Consider the following 16472-nt stretch of genomic DNA (forward strand, 5'->3'; position numbering starts at 1 on the left):
AAAAAATCAACTTAAAAATTTAATTTTTTTTTTTTTTTTTTTTTTAAAGAGACAGGGTCTCCCTCTGTTGCCCGGGCTAGACTCAAACTCCACACTCCAGGCTCAAGTTATCCTCCTCTCAGCCTCCTGAACAGCTGGGATTACGGATGTGCATCACTACACCTAGCTAGAAGAGAGTAACTTTTAAAGAAAACACGACTTATTAAAATTGACCCCAGTCCCAAAGAAAGTCGTAAAAGAGTTCCCCAAAACAAAAACTCCAAAAAAAAAAAAAAACCAAAATACAACAAAACAAACCACCAGGCACAGAGAAGAGTGTCAGAGGAAATCCTACTGCTACTTAAGCCAAATATTTTTTTAAAGGAAAGCTTCCCAATTTGTTTTATGAATGAACATTGATTTCAAAAACCTGACAAAGACTGAACCTCCCCCACAAAAAATTTCATTTATGAATATCAAGACAAACATCTTAAAATATTAAGCACAAATTTAACAATAAATGTCTAAAACATTTACGAGGAAAACAATGAGAAACTCCAAAAGGTCCCAAAGGAAGACTTGAACTAATGGAAAGATGTACATGCCATATTCTTGGACAAAAAGACACAAAATCCTAATAAATACGTCAGTTCTCCCTAAGTTAACTTGTAAGTGCTACACAATCATGTTAAATATATTATCAGGGTTTTTTTCTGGAGCTAGACAATTTTTTTTTGAGACAGAGTCTCGCTTTATCGCCCAGGCTGGAGTGCAGGGGCCAGATCTCAGCTCACTGCAAGCTCCGCCTTCCGCGTTTACGCCATTCTCCTGCCTCAGCCTCCGGAGTAGCTGGGACTACAGGCGGCCGCCACCATGCCCGGCTAGTTTTTTTTTTTTTAGTAGAGGCGGGGTTTCACCGTGTTAGCCAGGATGGTCTCGATCTCCTGACCTCGTGATCCGCCCGTCTCGGCCTCCCAAAGTGCTGGGATTACAGGCTTGAGCCACCGCGCCCGGCCGACAAGTTAATTATAAAGTTCATTTGGAAAAGAATAAATAAGCAGGGAATAGACAGGTAAACTCTGGAAAAAGAACTAGCAGGATGTGAGCCCCACTGCAGAGCAAGTTAACTCCAGGGCTTCTCTATTCAACAGCATAGCAGGGCCCATGCACAGACAGACAAACCAATGGGAAAAGAAGAGAAAAAAGATCCAATTACATTTAGAAATTTAGAAATCTAGTATAAGTTTGCTATAAACAAATTTAGTATAAGCTTAGCATAAATAATGACAACATCACAAACCTGAAAGGAAATGAATGACTTTCAACTAAATGATGTCAGACCAACTGTTCAGCCATATGGAAGAACAATAGAGTCTACTCCTCCCATCATTTATCAAGAAAATTGGGTATTTAATTATAAAACATGACTCCATACAAGTACTAGAAGAGAATATGAGTAAATTCCTCTATTATCTGGGATTGGCCAAAATTTTTCTAGCTAGGACTAAAAAAGATCAGAATACAGGAAAAGAAACTGGATTACAGAAAGACAAAAAACTCTGGATACTAAAAGACATAAAAAGAATAGCAAAAAGACAAGTGACAAACTAGAAAAAATACTTATCATTGGTATCACAGACAAAACAGTAATATCTCAATATTGGTTTTCTATTGCTATGTAATTACTACAAACTTAATGGCTTAAAACAACGCACACTTATTATCTTGCTATTTCTGTGGGTCAAGAGTGAGTACAGCTCAGCTGGACCCTCTACTGAGGGTCCCCGAGGCTACAAACAAGGTGTCGGCCAAGCTGTGTTCTCTCCTAGAGGCTTAACTGGGGAAGAATTTGCTCTGAACTCACTCAAGTTGTTAAGAATTCAATTCCTTGTGGCTCAGGACTGACGGGCCCTGGCTTTTTAATAGCTGTCGGCTGGAGGCCACCCTCAGATCCTAGAGGTTCCCTGCAGTTCCTTGCCACATGGGCTTCACCAATATGGCTCTTGACTTCATCAAGCCAACCCTGAGGAGTCTCCTACTCTGGTCTGCTTAAGACAGAGTCTTCTATAACGTTGATGTAGTCACAGGAGTGGCCTCCTATTTTTGCCATATGACCTAGCCTAATCAAGAGATTGACATTCTATCACCTTTGCTATACTCTGTTGATTACAAGCAAGTCACAGGACCCATCCCCACTGCAGGGAAGGGAATTACTGGGGGTCACCTTAGGGTCTGTCAGTCACAATCTCAAAGAGATTCTAAAAATAAAGGAACAACAACCTCATAAACTATTCACAGAACAGAAACACAAGTAGTTCTTAGCTATATGAAAAAAATGCTCAAACCTGCTTATACTAAGGGAAATGCAAGTTTAAATTACATTGAAATATCATTTCCCACCCGTTTAACTGAAAAAATCCAAAAGCTTGACAACATATTCTGACAGTGAGGCTGTAGGGAAACTTTCATACATCTGTAAAAAGCAAAATAGAGGTTCCTCTTCAAAAACTTTCCTCCCCATCTAATTAGGAATAAATAGTAACTTCTCTTAGAAGCAAAATTTATTCAAAGACCTGTGCTAACATTCTTAAATATCTGCTAGCCGTGATAAAGAAATCAATGCACTTTATGTTCTTAGCTCCCACAATTTAGCCTAAATATTTGCCCTGGCATGCTTATACTGGTCCAAGCATTAGGTCACAGCCTGTTCCTATTCCTTATTTGAAGGTGTTTCTACCTTTCTCAGCATTCCACAAGTTACTTCCTCTTTCCTTTGTTCTCCTCTGCCTTTGCCTCTTTTAAAAAGTTCTAAGTTGCGGCCGGGCACGGTGGCTCAAGCCTGTAATCCCAGCACTTTGGGAGGCCGAGGCGGGCGGATCACAAGGTCAGGAGATCGAGACCATCCTGGCTAACATGGTGAAACCCCGTCTCTACTAAAAAATATAAAAAACTAGCCGGGCGAGGTGGCGGGCGCCTGTAGTCCTAGCTACTCGGGAGCCTGAGGCAGGAGAATGGCGTGAACCCGGGAGGCGGAGCTTGCAGTGAGCTGAGATCTGGCCCCTGCCCTCCAGCCTGGGCGACAGAGTGAGACTCCGTCTCAAAAAAGCAAGCATTAGGCTATAGCCTGTTCCTCTTCTTTATTTGAAGGTGTTTTTACCTTTATCAGCATTCCACAAGTTACTTCCTCTTTCCTTTGTTCTCCTCTGCCTTTGCCTCTTTTAAAAGTTCTAAGTTGCGGCCGGGCACGGTGGCTCAAGCCTGTAATCCCAGCACTTTGGGAGGCCGAGGCGGGCGGATCACAAGGTCAGGAGATCGAGACCATCCTGGCTAACATGGTGAAACCCCGTCTCTACTAAAAAATATAAAAAACTAGCCGGGCGAGGTGGCGGGCGCCTGTAGTCCTAGCTACTCGGGAGCCTGAGGCAGGAGAATGGCGTGAACCCGGGAGGCGGAGCTTGCAGTGAGCTGAGATCTGGCCACTGCACTCCAGCCTGGGCGACAGAGTGAGACTCCGTCTCAAAAAAAAAAAAGTTCTAAGTTGCTAGCCAATCGGGACAAATATAGAATGTGAGGTTCCATCCCAGCCAATGGAAACCAGACACAGTAGTAGGGTGGATGCGTCAGGTTTTAAATGACCCTGTCTCCTTTGTTCGGTGTACTCTCGTGGCAAAACTGCTGGTGAGTGTACCCTTTCTGCAGAAAGTAAAAATGGCCTTGCTGAGGAAATTAAATTTATGTTCAAGTGCTATTTCTTTACATTACTGAGGAACAAGCATTTCTAACACATAGTATACCTTCTATGCAGGTTCATTTAGCAATATCCAGCAAAAATACACTATCTACTCTCTGACTTAGCAATATTACTTCTAGTAATCTATACTGCAGATGGTAAAAATAGGAAACAATATATGCAAAGGCCTACTCACTACAGAACTATTTATAATAGCAAAAGGCTAAAATCAACCCAATTGTCCATTAATAAGGGGCTGGTTGAACAAACTAACAACTATCCACACAACAGAGCAATACATAGCTATAAAAAGGAAAGTGTCTTTATTAATTGCTAATTATAGATTAATCTGTAAATTATGTTGTCAGGTGAAAAAAGATGAGAAGAGTATATATAGGATGCTACATATAAGTACACACACCTGCCTATATTATAAAACAAAGGATAAAAAACGGAAAGACAAAGCATAATATTGGGTTGGTTTCTAGCATCCCCCATAAACCATTTTTAAAAAGCTGATATCCATAAGAAGAGGAAGAAAACAGAGTGGTATGGGGTCAGAGCTGGAAGCTGACATCATCTTTGTAAGTGAAGAGTAGCCTTATACTACTATGCAATCCAGGAAACTAGAAAAATGTGTATACAAAACATGCAAATAACAATTTAAGCACATACATACTTAAATCTGCACAAAAGCAAATTTTTATTGTGACTGTTAGCATCTACTGTTGTTAATATCTAAAAACTGTTGTTAATATCTAAAATGCTTTCTGGCGAACTATTTAGGTCGCAAAGGACTAAAATCTCAGCTCACCCAATTTACATTCCGGCATCATCATCAGATTAGCCTGAGGGGTATTTCTCAACAGCACAATACCGGGCTTTGAGGTAAGAAGGCTCCTTTTGAAATGCTTTTTGTAGTCGTCCTCTAACCAGCTATAAAACCGTGCTCCATAAAGCAGTTAAATTACATAAAAGTCACTAAGACAATGCCTGTTATGCAATGTCACTCTACAGATGATGGCTTAATTCCACTAATCTTCCAGTTTAAACAATCTAACATTTTCCAGAAATCTTCATCTTTCAGAAATCTAAGTCATTTCTGAATGATTTAATGAAAATCATTAAATAATCCTAAAGAAAAGGCTGATAAACTAGGAACACAATAGAAGATCTACAGGTGAGGCTCCATTCAGGGTGCTGGCCATTAATGTTTTGTTTGTTTGTTTGTTTTGGTTTTCGGAGTCAGAGTTTCACTCTTGTCGCCCAGGCTGGAATGCAGCGGCAAGATCTCGGCTCACTGCAACCTCCACCTCCCGGGGTCAAGCGATTCTCCTGCCTCAGCCTCCTGAGTAGCTGGGATTACAGGGGCCCACCAGCAGGCCTGGCTAATGTTTTGTGTTTTTTTAATTACAGATGGGGTTTCGCCATGTTGGACAGGCTGGTCTTGAATTCCTGACCTCAGGTGATCTGCCCGCCTCGGCCTCCCAAAGTGCTGGGATTACAGGTGTGAGCCACTGCGCCTGGCCCACAGTTAATGTTTTAATAGCTTTTGCTATTGTGCTAAAAGCTCAGAAAATACGGAGAAGCAAAAAGGAAACTATTTGAAACTCACTAGAAGTCTCACCACCTCAATGTTCTGCTATATAATCTACTACTTATTTTTCATCTTTCTTCACTAGCTACAAATGCTATACTGTTTTTGGCAACCACCAAAAAATTAATCGACTCGGGTTAGTGGCATTATGGCTAATTTTCTTTGTTCTCTCTTTTATTTAAAACATTTTCTACAAGGAATATGTAGTGATTTAATAAATGAGATAAAAAATTTCTTAGGGAAAAACTCCCTAACTTGAAAATGTAAGAACTATGGAAAAGATTAAGTACTTTAAGGCTATGAAAGAAATAGGATACCGTATCATTTTAACCTTACAAGCAAAGGGGATTTCCATAGCCACATGTCCAAAGAAAACCGAACGGTTTTAAGCACACTGAAAGAATATTTTAATTCCATCAGTATGTCAAAAATATGAGAATAAAATTTGAGTACTGAACAAATGTTCTAAAAGCACAATTTGAAGAATAGTTTTCCTCTATGAATCATTATCTAATCTGAAATTCATAATCACCTTTTAATGTCCATCTTTTACCACAAGACTAATGAGACAATTCTATTTCACAGGACAACATTCATTTTCTACCAGTATAAAATAATTTTCACAATATTTAATGCATTTAAAATGTATTTAAATATTTACCTTTCAGTAATTTCCAGCTATTTTCTTGTAAGATACCCTGTATTACAAATTGTCAAACAGCAAATATTTGTTAGCTTTTTCCATACAAGAGGCACATTCATATTTTAATTCAGCTGTAGTCATGTAAGTACAAATATTAATTTACAACAGTACAGTACCTACATACCCCTGTGAAATTACCAGGTGATGACAACATAAAAATACACATTATTCTTTCTCATTCCTTATCTACCCTGAAAACTAGAAGAAAACACAGCTACCAATAGTAGTTTATAATTACAGATAAGGAGACTGCTGAATTAGGAAAGGTTCAGAGCAAATTCCAGACATTATATGCTCCCTGGGAATGATCCTCAGACATCCCTGATATTTATGAATCTCTTCTCTGTAACACAAGCAAAAAGAACATGAACGCATGAAATGTCTAACACTGTGCCTCAAATGCAGAAGAAAACCGCAAAGTAATGCTGACGGGAGAAAGAAGCATATTTAATCAAACACACAGAAAAGAAACTAAAAGGACAAACAACATGGCAAATAGCTAAAAGAGCAAAACCTGGGGCAGCTGATGAGCCAGCGAACAAGGGATGGCAGAGGCTGACCATTCTTCAACGCTTTGAACAAATGCCCAAGTAAAAAGTAGCAGCTCTCGCTCACTATAGACCTGTGGAAGACAAGAAGGTAAAAGCTACCACAGCCTCAGGGAGCAAGCATGAGGTCAGTTGGTTTCTACCTCCTAATTCTATGAGGTAGAAAAGAACAGTAAGGAAAACAAATAATATAAATTGAAATAAAATGACTATGGGCACCTGCCACTGTGTCCAGCTATTATACATAAATATTAATAGTAGTAGTATTAATAAAAAAAAGGGTCTTCACGTGCATCCTACACACACTCTTTCCTGTGTCAGGTATGCCATTCATCCGTGAGAGGCATTCTTCCTAATTGGCCGGGAGAGACAGAGTAGGAGCTACCTATAAACCATGACTGAGGGGTGCTAGTGAGGGGCTCTGCCCCCTAACTGCCCATTATGCTGAAATTCCTGCATTATAAAATAATCCGGCCGGGCGCGGTGGCTCAAACCTGTAATCCCAGCACTTTGGGAGGCCGAGACGGGGGGATCACAAGGTCAGGAGATCGAGACCATCCTGGCTAATACGGTGAAACCCTGTCTCTACTAAAGAATACAAAAAATTAGCCGGGCGACGAGGCGGGCGCCTGTAGTCCCAGCTACTTGGGAGGCGGAGGCAGGAGAATGGCCTAAACCTGGGAGGCGGAGCTTGCAGTGGGCTGAGATCCGGCCACCGCACTCCAGCCTGGGCGACAGAGCCAGACTCCGTCTCAAAAAAAAAATAAAATAAAATAAAATAAAATAAAATAAAATAATCCTTTGGGTCTGGAAAGCTTGTCTTTTATTTAAGATGTTCTTATCTCGTGGTCTTCAATCAAAACAGAAGTTGCATCCTTTTTGTCCAATCAAAATTTTTGCAACTCTAGCACATAAATTATTTTGTAAATGTGATTTTAAAAAAACATGTAATTCATCACTTGTTAGAAAAACACTTACTCTCAGCAGAATTCTGAAAACCACTGCTAAAATTAGAGAGGAAGAGAGGAAGGAAGCTCAATCTGAGGAAAATGAATCAGACTATTACTTAGAAGTGGAAAACTTTAAAAATCACCTTATGCTATATTTAGAATCTCTTATTCTGTGGATTGTCATCTTACATGGGGTTTCAAAAATCTCTGCCATTATTTATTCAAATATTCCTTCTGGCCGGGCGCGGTGGCTCACGCCTGTAATCCCAGTACTTTGGGAGGCCGAGGTGGGTGGATCACCTGAGGTCGACAGGTAGAAACCCGGTCTCTATTAAAAATACAAAATTTGCCAGGCATGGTGGCACACACCTGTAATCCCAGATACTCAGGAGGCTGAGGCAGAAGAATAGCTTGAATCCAGGAGGCAGAGGTTGCGGTGAGCTGAGATTGCACCATTGCACTCCAGCCTGGGCAACAAGAGTGAAACTCCGTCTAAAAAAAAAACAAAAACAAATATTCCTTCTACCCCACTCCCTCTTCTCCTTCTAGAATTCCAATCACATATGTCAGACTTTCTAAGGATGGGGTGTATTTCTTACAGCCTCTTGAGTGTTGCCCAGCCTTTCCCCCCTCACACTTCATTCAGAGAGGTTTCTTCTGATCTCTCCAGGGGCTCACTTTTCTCTTCAGCAGTATCTGATCTGCTGAATCCACTGAATCCTCCACTTTGGCTACTGTATGTTTTAGATCTAGTATTTCGTTGTTTTTCAGGTCTGCTTTGCCCCTTCATATTAAGTTTCCAATTCCTTGTTGAAATGTTTTTATTCAACTTTTATCTCCATGAACATAATAAACATATGCTTTAGCGTCTGTCTGGTAATTCCACTGTCTACAAAGCCTGTTTCTATCCTCTGTTATCTGTGCAGGTTCTTGTTAAGGTTGTCTCCCACTGGGCCTGGTTACACTGACTTGGTTGTGTGGTGTACACTCTATTTGAAAAATCATTTCAGAAATCATTTGAGACATGAGATGTTATCTTCCTCTGGAGAGCATTTTCATCTGCCTCTGTTAGGTGACTGAGGTCACCAGCAATTTGAGATTACCCTAATCCATTTCACCATTTGAGATTTACTAAACCCCCAGGTGACCCCATGGAGCTGCAGTCCAGGCAAAGGCTGGTGCACTCCCAGCCCATGAGTGTTCTGGACGGCAGTCTCTCAAGGCTTCAACATTAACCCTAGGTGGCTCACCAGATTTCTTACCCACGGCAAGTCCTAGACTCCAGTTTTTGTTCCTGTCCTCCTGAGTCAGTTAACTACACTCCCCAGCCTCTCACCTGCTCTTCCAGAACAGCAAATAGCGGGCAAAAGTGGCCCTGGGTCAGAGGCTCATGTCTCTGGATTTCTACCTCCCTAATCTTAGCCCAGTAATTCTTTACCATGTTGTAAATTCCTTGATGCTTTTCAGAAAAGTATCAGCTGGCTTTAACTAGGTTACTCAGACCATTATCGGAAGCACAAGGCCAGGGCTATTTTCTAAACAGTTGTTTTTGCATTTCAAAGTGTGCAGGCTAGGTATTGCCAAAAAAAAAAAAAAAAAAAAATCAGCAAATCAAACTGTGACCGAATCTTGGGCCTTTTTTTGGGAGACAGGGTCTCACTGTCACCCAGGCTGGGGTGCAGTGGTTATGCTCATAGCTTACTATAGCCTGCAACTCCTGGGCTCAAGCGATCCTCACCTCATCCACCCAAAGTACTGGGATTATAGGCATGAGCCACCATGCCTAGCTATTGGCCTTTTTCAGAAATTTTTTTTTCTCCATACATAGTGAACTGTATAGGAAATTAATTTCTGAGTATCTACCATCTCAACAGGTTTAGAAAGCTGACACAATCAATCTGGCAGATCACCAGATCCTAGCTCATGCTGTTAACCAAGCCCAGTAAATAAACATCGCAGTTACTGTCGTTTGCAGGTCCCGTTGAGCATTACCATCCCGCACAGTGTTCTGAATTCCAACTGCCAGTACCTGTATCTCTCTGGCTTCTGAAGCCCATCTACCCATGTGCAGGGCAGGCCCAAACTACAGGGGAATGTGTACCGACCTACCTGAGGGCAATCCTCACAATATACTGATAAAAACGACCCCAGCTTCCTTAAATACAGCCTCCCTCCAAACTCCCAGTGGAAAAATAACAACTCAGACATACGTATTCTACACTGGCTATAGAATTCCCCAGCACAATCAAGCTTCAGTTGTTCACAGCGGGACCTGGCTTGAAAACATGCCCTTTATTGGCTGTCTCTCCTAGATGGCACACTTCATTCCCCTACTGGTGTATCCTGGGATTACCTGGCAAATACACAACTTGGATTCAGATTTCAATCTCAAGATCTGCTTCTAGAGGAATGAAAACTAATCAATTCAGGTTTCAACAGAAAAGGAACAATTTGACAAATCCTCAGATGCACTAATGAAAAATCTAATAAAGAGAGCCTTTACAGCTTTTGTTGCCTTAAAGTGCAAAATAATGCATAGAAAAACGTTTTTCTGAAAAGTAGTAACATACCTTTATACTTGCAAGAACAGAACATTAAAAAGTCTTTTTTTTTTTGAGACAGTTTCACTCTTGTTGCCCAGACTGGAGTGCAATGGCGCAATTTCAGCTCACCGCAACCTCCACCTCCCAGGTTCAAATGATTCTCCTGCCTCAGCCTCCCAAGAAGCTGGGATTACAGGCATGCCCCACCACGCCTGGCTAATTTTGTATTTTTGTAGACAAGTTTCTCCATGTTGGTCAGGCTGGTCTCAAACTCCCGCCCTCAGGTGATCCGCCCACCTTGGCCTCCCAAAGTGCTGGAATTATGGGGCGGGAGCCACCGCACCCAGTCAAAAAGTGATAAGCTTTTCTAAGGAAAGCAAAAGCTACGAGGCAGTATAGTTTGAAATCCTTATTAATCAGGTGATATATAAGAAAGATTAAATTTAGCATAATCAAACCTAGACACAATACTGCAGCACTGAACCTATGTGTCTAAAGCACTGAAGTGGTAACAAGTCACAAAATGCAAGTTAAAAAGAAGGTGATGACTTCACTTTCAGCCACAACATGTAATGAGTATAGAAGCCTTCACTCCTGATGATGACAAAAAGCTGGGAAAACTCAAAATCAATGACTCTTCTGGGACCATCAGAAAACGAAGCTAACAGGGCAAACTGTGCTGGAAACCTGGAAAGACACAGACGAGACCCACTTACTTGGAGCAGAAACTGCCGGAGCCATAAGCTGGTGCTGGAGGCTGGATGTAGACTAGTGAGACAGTGAGAAGCTCGGGGACGCAGTCTCAGGAGGTGCGGGACCCACACTTCTGTGGGCTTTACCTCCAGAAACTCCACCAGGCACTAAGGTGGAAGATCCCAGAAAGATCCCTTCTGGCAGGGGAGGGGAAGAGTAATAAGCCCAGAGTTTTCTCTGCCACAAAGTCATTTGCTCCAGGGGAAAAAAGCTTTGCCAGATCCTTCTCCTAACTAGGTGAATGCAAAGGGCATTCCTCCCACTCCAGTTCCCTCCAGCCTTCGTGTCATACCTACAGGGCAAAAAAATTTGCAAAGGTCAGGGCCTCAAGGAAATAGGGCAGGAATAGGGGACAGGGGAGAAGAACTCTAACACTAGAGAAATACTTGTGAAGATCACCACCCACTGTAAGAGTGAACCTATGTGAGACCCAGACCCACTGTCAGACTGAGATTTAACCAGATTCCAGAACTCCCACCCTCCCTCACACTTTACCACCACACCCACAGAGTTCCAAATGCACTAAAAGTGGCTTACAACTCAAAGAGGAAAAAAAAGGAATAAAGCTGGAAGCATCATGCTCCCAGACTTCAAAATATACTACAAAGCTGTAGTGATGGAAACAACATGGTACTGGCATAAAAACAGACACAAAGAGCAACGGAACAGAACAGAGAACCCAGAAATTAATCCACAGTATCTACAGCCAACTCATTATTGACAAAGATGCCAAGAATACTCACTGGGGAAAGGGCAGTATCTTCAATAGATGGTACTGGGAAAACTGGATATTCATATGCAGACGAATGAAACTAGCCTCCCACCTCTATACGAAAATCAACTGAAAATGGATCAAAGACCTAAATGTAAGACCTGAAACTATAAAACTACTGAGAGAAAACAGGGGAAATGCTTCAGGGCATTAATCTGGGAAAATATTTTATGAATACAACTTCAAAACCCCAGGCAACAAAAGCAAAAACAAACACATGGGATTATGTCACATTAAAAACTTCTACACAGCAAAGGAAACAATCAACAGACTGAAAAGGCAACCTACGGAATGGGAGAAAATAAAAGCAAACTATTCATCCAAAAGGGGATTAATATCCAGAATAAACCAGGAACTAAAACATCTCAGCAGGAAAAAAAAATCAGATTTAAAAATGGGCAAATGACCTGAACAGCCATCTCTCAAAAGAAGACAAACAAACGGCCAAAAAATATATGACAAAATGTTCAATTATCACAAATCATCAAGGAACAGCAAATCAAAAGCACAATGAGGTATCATCTCATCCCAGTTAGAGTGGCTGTTACCAAAAAGACAAATAAAACAAAACCAACAAATGCTGGGGAGGATGCAGAGAAAAAGGAACTCTTATACTCTGTGAGTGAGAATATCAACTAGTATAGCCACTATGGAAAACAGTATAGAGATTCCTCAAAATCTGCAAATAGCATACCATATGATCCAGCAATCCCACTACTGGGCATTTATCCAAAGGAAAGGAAATTGGTATATCGAAGAGACATCTACATACCCATGTTAACTGCAGCATTATTCACAACAGCCAAGATACGGAATGAATCTGGGTGTCCAACAGATGAACAGATAAAGAAAATGTGGAATATAAACACAATGAAATACTATTCAGCCATAAAATGAGTGGAATCCTGTCATTCACAGCGACACGGATGGAACTGGAGGATGTTGAGTGAAATAAGCCAGGAACAGAAAGTTAAACACCACATGTTCTCATTTATATGTGGAAGCTGAAAAAAAAGTTATTTCATAGAAAAATTAGAACAGAGGGTACTAGAGGCTGGGAAGGGTAGGGAGAAGGGAGGAGATAGGAAGAGATTTGTTAAAGGATACAAAAGTACAGCTAGATAGGAGGAATAAGTTCTAGTGTTCTATAGCACTGTAGGATGACTACAGTTAACAATAACATATTGTACAGTTTCAAATACCTATAAGGAGAATATTGAATGTTCCCAACACAAAGAAATGATAAATGTATGAGTTGATGGATATGCTAATTACTCTGATCTAAATATGTATAGAAACATCGCTATGTACCCCATATACACAATTATATGCCAATTGAAAAATAAAATAAAATGTATACTGTAAACTCAAGAGTAAACACTATGATGGAAACAAATGCTTATTCCCCAATGTTGCAGAGAAGAATCAGCAATCAGACAAAAAGTTTCCTCAGCAAGGCGACGCTTACTCTGCAGAAAGGGTGGTGCCCGTCAGCAATCCTGCCACGAGCACACACAAAGTAAAAAAGACACTAGAATATTTATCCTTTACGCATGAAGTCCCTATTGCTGTGTCCTGACTCCATTGGCTGGAACCAGACCTCACAACCTAACCTAAACCCTAGGTTTGGCTAACAGTTTAAAACTTTTCTAAATAGGTAAAGGCAGTGAGGAACAAAGGAAAAAAGGAAGTTGCTTATGAAAGGATTTAGAAAAGTAGTAATATTCCCAAATAAGAGAGAAGGCTGCAAGCTGGGACATGCCTGGGCACGTTCAGCACGAATAATCTGACTAAGGTACAAGGACACAGAATGTATTACGTGGCTGTGAGCATGTTTAACACAGATACCGAAGTCAGAGTATGCTTATTCTGTCACATTTGCTACATAAGGCTTAACAGAGAGTCATTACTATAAAATAAGAAACTTGAAGAAAGTTAGTTCTCAGAAAAGATATCAATAACATTTATGATTTAAAGGGGAAGCTTTGAAGAGGAACTTTTGCTTTCTATACATTAGAATTTTTTTTTTTTTTTGAGACGGAGTCTCACTCTGTCACCCAGGCTGGAAGTGGCACAGTCTTGGCTCACTGCAACCTCTGCCTCCCAGGTTCAAACAATTCTTCTGCCTCAGCCTCCTGAGTAGCTGGGACGACAGGCATGCCCAGTTAATTTTGTGTTTTTAGTAGAGATGGGGTTTCATCATGTTGGCCAGGCTGGTCTCAAACTCCTGTCCTCAAGTGATCCACCTGCCTCGGACTCCCAAAGTCCTGGGATTGCAGGGGTGAACCACAGCACCCAGCTTAAAAAAAAAATTTTTTTTTTTTTTAGACAGTTTTGCTCTCGTTGCCCAGGCTGGAGTGCAGTGGAATGATCTTGGCTCACCGCAACCTCTGCCTCCCAAGTTTAAGCGATTCTCCTGCCTCAACCTCCAAAAACCTTTTTAAAGTATAATTGATACGTTACATGGTAACTGACAGAACAATGTTCTCCTCAGAAATGTACACATCCTAATCCCCAGAATTAAGGTAGCAGATGGGATTAAAGTTGCTACTCAGATGACATTAAAATACAGAGATTATTCTGGATTATGTGAGTAGACCCAATATAATTACAAGGGTCCTTAAATGTGAAAGAGGGAGGCAAAAGAGGAGATCAGAGTGAAGCAATGTGAGAAGAACTCGACCTACTGCTAGCTTTGAAGATGGAAGAAAAGGGCTTCACAAGCCAAGGACTACAGGTGTCTTCTCAATAGGGCAAGGAAACAGATTCTCTCCCAGAACCTCAAAAAAGTGAAATAGCCCTGCCAACACCTTGAGTTTAGTCCCCTGAGACGCATTTCAGACTTCTGACTTCTAGAACTGTAAGATAAGTTGTGCTGTTAGGAATAGGAAGCTCATACAAGAGATGAGATAAAGTTGAATCACATAAAATGCCCAATTAAAAAAAATTAAAAAGCAATGAATGAAAAACAGTTACAAAGATGGAAGATGCTAATCCAATGATATTAATAATCACTTCTAATGTGAATTGTCTAAATATACCAATCAAAAGAGAGTGCCACAGTGGACAAAATTTTTTAAAAAGACCTAACCATATCATGTCTGTAAGAAACCAACTTGAACTATAAAGATTTAGATATGCTAACAGTAAAGGGATGGAGAAAGATGTAGCATGCTGATGTTACTCAAAAGAAAGCTGGAGTAACTTTAACTGCAGACAAAACAGATTTTTGTCTGATAATCAGGGATAAAAAGGGTCTTACATAATAATAAAGAGGTCGGTTCTCCAAGAAGACGTTAACAATCTTGAATGTGTATGTTTCAAATAAGAAGGCATCAAAATACATGAGGCAAAAACTAAGAAAAATATAGAGACAAATCCACTACTACAGGTGGAGACTTCAACACTGTCAGTTATTGATACATCAAGCAGACAGAAAATCAGTGAAGAAATTGGTAACTTGAACAGCACAGCACTATCAATCAACTTGATCTAAATGACATTTATAGAAAATTCCATTCAACAATAGTAGATACACATTCTTCTCTAGCTCACATTCACCAATATAGACCACATTCTGGACCATGAAATGCATCTTAACAGATTCAAGACTAGAATCAAGAATAGAAAGCATACAAAGCATGGTCTCAAATAACATGAATTAAACTAGAAATCAGTAACAGAGATATCTGGAAAATCCCCAAATATCTAGAAATTAATACACTTCTAAATAACCCATGGGTCTAAGAAGTCTCAAAAATTAAATAATATATTGAACTAAAGTAAAAATGAAAATATAACAACATTTGTGGGATACAAAGCACGCAGCGTTTAGAGAAAAACATGCAGCATTAAATGAAAATATTAGAAAGGAAGAAAGGTTTGAAGTCAATAACCTAAGCTTTCACTTCTGCAAATCAGAGAAAGAAGAACAATTTGATTCTTTTGTAGTTCATAAGTGTGGTGATTGGGTTTTCACGTGCTTGTGGGAAATATGCCTCCCTCAAATCTTATTACGAAGTCAGCCCATTTTACGTGTCTGACATGAACTTAGTAGAAAATTAAAATTTAAAATTAAAATAAAAGGAAAACAATTTAAGCCTAAGGGAATCAGAAGAAAAAATACAATAAAATTAAAGTAGAAATCAATGAAATTGGAAAAGGAAAACAGTAAAAGAAAATCAACAAAACCAAAAGCTGATTCTTTAAAAAGATCAAAAAAAGTGATAAACCTCTAGCCAGGTAAACAGATTAGACTGATCCTCTCTCTTCCCTGAGAAAAAAGAGAAAACACAAATTACCAGTATCAGCAATGAAGAATGAGTCATCACACTGCTCCCATGAACAGTGAAAGGATAATAAAGAAATATTACAAACAACTCTATACCCACAAATACAAGACGAAATGTATCAATTTCTTTAAACTATCAAAACTCACCAACACAAAAACCTGCACATGAAACCTTACAGCAGCTTTATTCATAACCGCCAAAACTTGGAAGCAAACAACTAAGAGATCCCTCAAAAGATAAATGAACAGTGATACATCCATACAATGGGGTTTTATTCAGCAAAAAGAACTATCAAACTACACAAAGATGTGAAAGAAACTGAAATGCATATTGCTAAACGAAAGCAGCCAGCTTGAAAAGGCTACATATTGTATGCTTTCCATTATATGACATTCTGGAAAAGGTAAAACTATAGAGATGATAAAGAGATCAGTAGTAGTCAGGGGCTCATAGGGTGGGGAGGCAGAGGGTTCAATACGAAGCACGGGGGAATTTTTAGGGCAGGACAACTTCTGTGTAATATGACAGAGGCAGATACATGATCCAGTGCTGGAGGTGGGGCCTGGTGGGAGATGCTTGGATCATGGGGGTGAATAGATCCCTCA

The 16472-nt window shown here is 40.2% G+C and overlaps 1 protein-coding gene across 2 annotated transcripts in view; it reads right to left on the reverse strand.

Moving 5' to 3' along the window:
* Positions 1 to 16472, reverse strand: part of GALNT11 (polypeptide N-acetylgalactosaminyltransferase 11) — an 86559-nt gene that overhangs the window by 41560 nt on the left and 28527 nt on the right. The window contains exons 1-2 of one of the 2 annotated variants that reach the window (XM_017863668.1): positions 7877 to 7898; positions 6524 to 6631 (exon numbers count right to left, since the gene is read on the reverse strand). The exons of the other annotated variant lie outside the window; for it this stretch is intronic. The gene's annotated coding sequence lies outside the window, so the exon portion shown is untranslated. Of the gene's footprint in view, positions 1 to 6523; positions 6632 to 7876; positions 7899 to 16472 lie in introns of those variants that run through there. 2 annotated transcript variants of the gene reach the window in all.

The sequence above is a fragment of the Rhinopithecus bieti genome, unplaced genomic scaffold (assembly GCF_001698545.2).
Source record: "Rhinopithecus bieti isolate Rb0 unplaced genomic scaffold, ASM169854v2 scaffold_70550, whole genome shotgun sequence".
NCBI classification, from domain to species: Eukaryota; Metazoa; Chordata; class Mammalia; order Primates; family Cercopithecidae; genus Rhinopithecus; species Rhinopithecus bieti.